Raw genomic sequence first — 8,337 nt, forward strand, 5'->3', positions numbered from 1 at the left:
CGTCTTTACCTTTTAAATCACAAACCTGGTCCCAATCTTTGTCATCTCTGTGCCAAAAAGTTTCAACTGTTTCCAAACTTCATGTTGCTTTTGTGCAGAAATCCTGTCAGACTCCATTCTCTGTTGGTCACTGAAGACTTGAAGACATTCTTCTGCATCAATTCAAACCCCAGCAGCTGTCAGACTCTCACGCACTCTCTACCCAAACAAAAATTACTGCTGGAGAAAATCCTGATGCTTCTGAAATCTATCAGCACTTCTTATGGAGAACTCATCTTTTCAGAGCCTGATGAAAATAAATTTTAAAAATGTGTTAGAAAAAACATTTATTTTGACCCACTTTAAATTGGCTCATCTTGTTTTTCCTCACACTTTGTTATTGTGACTTTTCTGTTAAATCTGTGGAAGCTGTGAAGAAATAAAAACACTAAAAACTCACCCAGCATGTTTTAGCCGTCCTGAAGCGAAGATCTGTGTTCTCCTTGACTTCTGGGTTGTTTTTTTTTTGTCGTTGTAGGATCTGGGACTGAAAAGCAGCAGCACATCCTCCTCCTCTACCACCTCCTCCTCCTCCTTGTGTCTGAGAGGAGGAGGATCAGAGTCGATGATTCAAGCGGCTCTTAGTCTGAGCCGGAGAGAATATGATCCTCCACAAACCTCCTCCGTGTCTCACAGACTGGAGAGAAACATCTTCCTCCTCTTCCTGATTTTCTGCTCCACATCTTCTCCATTCCTTCTTTCATTCTCAGTCTTGTGTTCCTCCTCCGGTTTCCTCAAGAGCTTCATCAGCCACACTTCAGCTTTTAATCTGCTTCATTTTAATTTAATTTTTCAGTGAACATCAAAAGCAGCTATAAATAATGAAGAAGACTTTATTAATTCATTAAGCTGCAGTTGTTTGTGATAGAATGGCTCCCCCTGTTGGCTGATTGGGAAATCTGCATATTATTATGCTTCTACTTGGATTTTAAGTAAAAACAGATTTTTTTTTTTTTTTTTACTGTTCTGCAGACAAAATGTTGACTTTACACACAAACACACACAAAGCTGTGGCTGGTGAGACGATTAAAGGACAATAACATCCGTGCATCTTACACATGTAGAGTGAGAAAACAAAAAAAACCCTTTTCCTCAGTTTTGTTGTGTTGCAGCCCGATGCTACTGTTGATCAAACTGACCGATGAAGAGCAGCAGTGCTCGATACGTCACTTAATAAATCGTTTTTTCTGTTCTTTTGGCTCAACACCTGCCTACCTTTGTTTGGGTGTGTGTGTGAAGACTTTGTTAAATTCCATGTCTGCCAGCAGGTGGATCCATCTCACAAACCTTCAAGCTGATTGGCTTGTTCCTGGTCTGAGAATGACCGGACCAATCAGTGACCCCTCCTATAGGCAAACACCATTGGACGGTTTGAATCGTCCTTTTTACTTAGGAAGCTTCCTAAAGGCCGGCTCAGACTACATGATGTTTTTGGTCGTTCACGATGGCATCATGCCAGACGATGCGACCAAAATCTTGCCCCGTCTTGGCCGACAGCCTGGCCACACTACAAGTGTGATCCTGACCGCACAGCGTATGCTGACGTCACCACCGTCTCCTTGACTGAGTGCGAGTTCACAGGTTGTGGGGGGGTGGGTTAAAGAGTGTCAAAGTGCTCCGTGTGATTGCAGCGATATATTGCTCAAAAAAAAGTAAAATAAGAAAGAATAATAATAATAATAATAATAATAATAATATCTTGAATTTATATAACGCCTTTCAGGAAACCCAAGGACGCTTTACAGGAACACATAGACATGGACAAACTATGTGAGGGGTAGGATGAGTGTAAGGGGTGGTTTAGTGAAGACTGTAGGCTGTGGTGAACAGGTGGTGCTTGAGACATTTTTTGAAAATGTCCAGAGATGGAGCGCTACGAATGTCTGCAGGAAGAGTGTTCCAGAGGGTGGGAGCTGCAGCACTGAAGGCTCTGAAGGCTTAAATCTGGCTAAATTCGTGTAGTCTGAGCCGGCCTTAACTGATGAAAATGACCCAGAAGTATTTGAGTGTTTTCCAAAACTCCCCCTCCACACAGAAATGAATTTAGGAGTATACACAAAAGTTTTTAGTTGTATCAGTGTTTGCCCTAATCACTACTTTTTGAAACCAGGTCCCAGAGTGAACAAATCTGTAAACGCTACCATCTCGTCTCTGTGTGGACAGCCAACCACATCTTTTTTAAACGATTACGTCACACAGCGTAGTCCACTTACGCTGCATGCGCGAATCAAACCAAAACAACCATGGCAGATTCCAGGGTTGTGTCTGTGCTGCAGAAGCTACTAAACTTATTATGGCTTTTACAGCTAAATCTGATGCTCCTTTACCACCATCGAGAACTAGGGCTGAACGATTTAAAAAAAAAATAATCCAATTGCAATTTTTTTCCCCCCAATATTGCAATTGCAATTTAATATGCGATTATTCTTAGGTCAGTCTTGTGTTTTGTTTTGTTTTGTTTTTTGACAAATTCAAGCTATAAATAATAAGAAGAACATGTGCATTGAAAACAAATAATTTCAAAAGCCATTAATTCATAGTAGAATGAATCTGAATATGGGGGTGTATCAGGCTTTAAGCCATAAAGGAGGTGGCTGGGGTGGGGGAGGTGAGGCTGGCTACCAGCTGAGGTACGACTTCATAGGCTTCATCAGTTTTATTTAGAATGAGCTTAATCTTTTTGCTCAAGTTACAAATGTGATGCCATTCGCTTTGTTTAAGGACATTATTGTTATTATGTAACTCATTTTGATGAAGAAAAACATACATAAAACACGGAGAGGAGGATTTTTGTAAACGATTATAAAGAAAATGACACTTGAATGTTTGATTAATGTGCATAAAATCTCTGAAAAAAACAGTTTTATTAAACTTTGATTTTCACACATTTCAAGTTAAAGAAATGCTGCAATTTCTGCAATCTGTAAATTGCAGCAGGCCAAATTGCAATTGAATCTAAATTGCAATTAATCGCCCAGCCCTATCGATAACAGCATACACCAGATATTCTTAAATCCACCACAGAGAACGACCAGAAGGGCAACCAGGAGAATGTTTGTGTCAGTTTTCTGTAATCTTCTTCTCTGTTTTGGTGCATTTCAATGGCAGCGTTACAGCGCCACTTACAGGCTTGGTATATATACTACAGCATTTTCAGTGGTTCTGTGCTTACGCAGACATTTCCTAAATTGATGCTGTGTTTACGGAAAACTTTTCAAAACGAAATGGAAATATATCTTTTTCGTCTCCGTGTGGACAAGGCCAGAGATTTTGAATGCCAACACCGTCCCTGCAAACCTGGTTACCTCTGCCAAGGAGGCTATGTGATCGGGAGGGCTTGTTGGTTTATTCGTTTGTTATGAAAACTAACTCAAAAAGTTGTGGACGGATTTTGATGATATTTTTTAAGAAATGTCAGAAATGGCATAAGGAAGAACTGATTAGATTTTGGGAGTGATCCAGATCACGTCTGGTTTCAGGAATTTTTTAAAGGATTCTGTACTATTGGGAGATAGGGCTAATGGCGGAGGTGTGCGCTCTCCGAGTGCTTTTCTAGTTCTCTCTCAATTCATTACCACACTACTGCAGATAGCTTAGCACCAGCCTTATGTCAACAAAACAAACAAGGAACACAGTCATGTGTTGGCTTACTAACTCTAAAGTATACATAAAAAGCAGATTTTACCTGGCAACAGAGCCTCATAGCTCAGGCTAATGACTTTACAGCAGGCCTCACGTTCCACTGGTCAATGAGCTGCAACCCTAACCTGGCACGCCAGATGGATTTGTTTCACACATCCATCTGGAAAACCATCCACAGACAGCATTTGGGAAAGATCAGAGCCTTTGAAAAAAACTTGGAGCGTGATTGGATGAATGTTCTGTCTGTCACATCTTTATGGGCCAATCAGAGCAACAAAACATGTGACGAAGCCATTACCGAGGTGCGCCTCTACCTAGGAATAAAGTTACATAATACGAACCATGGCGACTGTAGACATGTCCACAATTTTTGTCATTTCTGAAAAGAAAACAATTCACTGCTGTTCTTTGTTCTTCTTCTAATGAAAAAAATGTCATTAAGTTCTGATAAAACTGGAGCTTTAGCAGCATCCAAGCTAATGTCGTATAATCGTCTCTTCTCGCTGCTTGCATGCATCAGGACTCTGCCAGGCCTGAAAGTACTGCCCCTGGACGCTGATTGGTCCTGTCACTGGGCGGTTCAGACCGGAGCTTTGCAAGATGGATTTGCCACTAAAAAACACAGAAACGTGCAAATCCAACTGCTTTGCAAGGTTACTGCCGAAAACGGCCTATGTTTGTGTTTCTGGGGGTTTCAGTAGCTGTTGAAACTAATTATATTGTGTCACAGACAAGAAAGGAAAAGCCATCAATAAGCACCGTCACTCTCTGATGTTGAACACCTGAAGGTACCCACAGTCAGACTCGAATCAGCTGCTGGAGACCAAACAGACGAGTCTGCCTAAGTGTCGTCTAGATGAAGTATTTACAGCGTACGATTGTTTTTCTCCTCTGGTCTTTCTCCATGTCTGTGTTCCTGTGGCCGTCAGCCTCCTCCCAGAGAAGGGCCAACATTTCTGAGGCTGTTTCCCTATCTAACATGGAGCAGGGGCCACACAGCTACTCTGGGGTTTGGTCCACTGAGCATGGCTGACCATAGAGGGTCTAGGGCCCCCACAAACTGACCCTCATTACATGTGTGCTCTTGGGTAAGCCTCCATTAGTGGTAAACAGACTTACACTCAGAAGCAAAGGCTCCAGATGATGCAGGATGATCTGAAAGTCTTGTAAATTGACTGGGAATGATTTTCACACCAAGCCAGAGAAAATGTTACAGTTCTGCTCTCAGGGTCTCCGTATTTTTCATCTTGTTTCACCTCTGCTGCTCCCTCTCTGCCGGTCACCGCCCACTCAGCTGACCTGTGCACACAGCTGCTCCTCATCTATAATTAAGCCACTAAACTTCAAACCTTTCCCGCTCACCCACACAAGGTAAGATGGTTCTTTACCACTTATACAAGCCTTCCCAGCTCTCTTCCTTGATTAGCTGCAGCCTCTGATTGTCCGACCACTCTGCAGAAAAATGCCTCAGCCTTCTATCTCCAAACATTAGCTCAGAGTGCCAGTGTAAGTTTACCTGTTGATTACCTGTGGTTCCCCAGGGTTCAGAGAAACCTCCTGTTTGTTGCACATATTTGGGCCTCAGCCATTAATCATCTGTACACATGTATCTCATCTCAGTTACCTGGAGACTTTTAAAGCCTCCTGCTTACTGGCTGAACTATTCTGCAAAAATATCTGTGATTATTTTAACTCCGACTGCAAATTTGATTTGAACTGTCCTCATGGGAATAATCATTTTTATAAGAAAAACATACAAAAATAAAGAAAGTATAAATTTTGAAAACTAATCTGAGAAGAATTTGTACTTGGATGTTTGCAGAATTTGTGGAGTATAAAATTGCATAAGGAATTATTGGAATACATCTGAATTTTGGTAAACTGTCCTGCTTAGTTACCAGTGGAAATGCCACCTCAACCTAAGTTTGAGTTATCCTAACACCAGAAAAAGAGCTGAAGCCTCATATACGTAAATACCCAATTCCAGCAAAGCTGGGGCGCTGTGTAAAATGCTGATTAAGCTGAAGGCAGGTCCTACATTATGGCCATACCATAATGTATGTTGACTGCTGTCAGTCCTCATGCCGTGTCCAGTGTGGATGAAAATATGACAGACATTTTGCATATGTGAGTTTTGAAGCTTACAGCATGAACCTGCAGCCAGTATGAATCAAAAACACAAAAATCAAGAGATGAAATTCGCTAATAACACGAGATAATGTAACAGTGGATGGTGGAAATAATCTCTGCTCGTGGAATAACAACAGTGTTACTTATCATGGAGAACTCAGTGCTGGTACCAACCATCCCCCTCCCCCTTTCCACTGCTGGCTTGCTTTCACACTAGCAACACTGATCCGTGCTCGGGCCCACTTGCACATGTACTCCGTCTGAAACAGCAGGTGGTGGTATGCACATAGCTGGTTTACAACCCCACCAAGGAGGAGAGAGAAGAAGTTACCATGGCAACCACTGGGGTCATGACCTGAGCGAAGACTGTTTTTATTTCAACATGGCAAAAAGTCCATCTTGCAGCCATGGATTATTCTCAGAGGAGCTCAGAGGACTAAATGGGCTCACGCTGCCCACATACATCGGTTTTTGAGGTGACAGGAGACTTTAATTGCCTTTGCACCTCCTCTCACTGACTCCAACTTGTGTTCACCCATAAGGTGAGTCACAACAGACCATTTATTGACTGGATTCAGATGATTTCTGCTCTTTATTGAGGAAAAATTTGAACAAACTGCCACTCTGTGGAAAGAAGTTTAGTTTTTACGATGACGCATAAAGCTGATTCGACGCTCTGTTAGGCATGGTTCGGATGAGATGTGAATGCAACCGCGCCCAGACCACCTCCCCACGTGGGCCCGATGCCCGGGCGCGGTTCATTTGCATTCACATTAACCTAAACGAACTGGACTTCAGGCTCAAGTGCACTGAGATCCGGGACTGGGCCCCTAGTGGGAACGCCACCTTTGAATGAGAGTGAATGCATGTAAATTTTGAAGAAATCCCTCAAAGCATCCTGGAGATGTTGCATGCACAAGCAATGGATGCATGAGCCAATGACCTTGACCTTTGACCTCCAAAACCCAAGCAGTTCATCCTTGTGTCAGTGTGAAGAATTGTGCAGTTTGACAAAACTCTACTATCTCATCATTCTTAGGATGTTCTCACACCTGAAAGTTTGGACCAAGATCTGTGTTTTTGTTACATCGTATACATTTGGTTCGGTCTGTTTGGGTTTCACACTGTCATTATTGCAACCTGACTAACAGACTTTACATGAGGAGCCTACGTGATATCGTCATCAGCTACGTGGTTTGCATGTCTCTACAGTTTACATTGATTGGTCATTTGGCTGGCAGGCGTCTAATGTCAACGCATTGAATAACGCGAGTCTTTAATGTTATAAACAATGAAAGAAATCGTCATTCCCACTATCATATTATTTTTGATTTTCTACTACCAAAAGCGACATCTTGGAGCGCTGTACATAAGGCTGGTTCGAGTTCGTCTTACAAGTTTTATCATTAGACGACAACTTTATCATCGTCAACAGGAAAGGAGAAGAAAGTATGCAATCCTGCGAGCCATTGCAACACCGACTCAGGAGAGAAGGTATGTGTTGTAAACTCTTGAAAAGATGAGCTGTCAATGGTGAGGTACAACTTTATCTACAATTTCATGAAAATTTCCGTGCTTAGACAATCCCCATTTAACATAATGGACGCTTCTACTCCTTGCGTAACGTAAAGGAGCTATCGTTAGCCCACCCTGTCCAAGCTGCTGGTTAATTTCGGTAGCGTGAGATTGTTGTGGGCTCTTCAGTGGCTCATTTTGTTTTGGTGATGTTTTGGTGATTTACTTTGCCGGTAGTCATGGCATAACTTCCTGTAATTGATACGAAGGTCCAAACCTTTCAAAATAATGCTGTCACACTGGGCATGAACCAGACAGTGGTTCCGTTTGGTCCGGACTGAGACCACCTCTTTTGGTCAGACCAGGGCTGGCTGTTTGGTCTGGACCACGGTCCAGGGGAGGTTTCACACCTATCGTTTTGGTTTGGACCAAACAGAAAAGTCCGAAAGTCTGGACCAAACGACTTAGGTGTAAAAGCCCCCTAAGATTCTGTATTCACAACAAGAATGGAACCGACAGACCTACGGATGGACAACCTGAACACATCCAGCCTCTGACCACGGCTCACTGAAGCTTAATAAAACAGGAAACTGTCAAAAGGACCAAATTCTCTTAAAAAAGGACACTGATGTCAACATTTATGCAATAACAGCTTTAATGTTGGGATATAAAGCAGCACTGAGTGTACTGATGCCTGAAAATGATGATAATAAAAACACATTCATTCATAGAGACTGGTCTCTTAAAGGAGACTCTTGTAGCCTGATTTTATATATTCATATATTTCATCGGGCCACAAGATAAAACTACACATGTAACCAGAAAATAATAAATAATCAACAAAAGCACCCTCATGTTTTTTATTTAATTTCTAAAAATGATCCTGTTTGAGGTCTTCGATATCCGCTGTGGTTCCACTGAACACGTCCAGTCCAACCAGCCCACCTCCACTGTCTACTGTATTCTATTGACTTGTCTTTTCATGAAAAACTGAACTGTAGGTGCTACACA

This window comes from Cheilinus undulatus, linkage group 6 (assembly GCF_018320785.1).
Source record: "Cheilinus undulatus linkage group 6, ASM1832078v1, whole genome shotgun sequence".
Taxonomy (NCBI): Eukaryota; Metazoa; Chordata; class Actinopteri; order Labriformes; family Labridae; genus Cheilinus; species Cheilinus undulatus.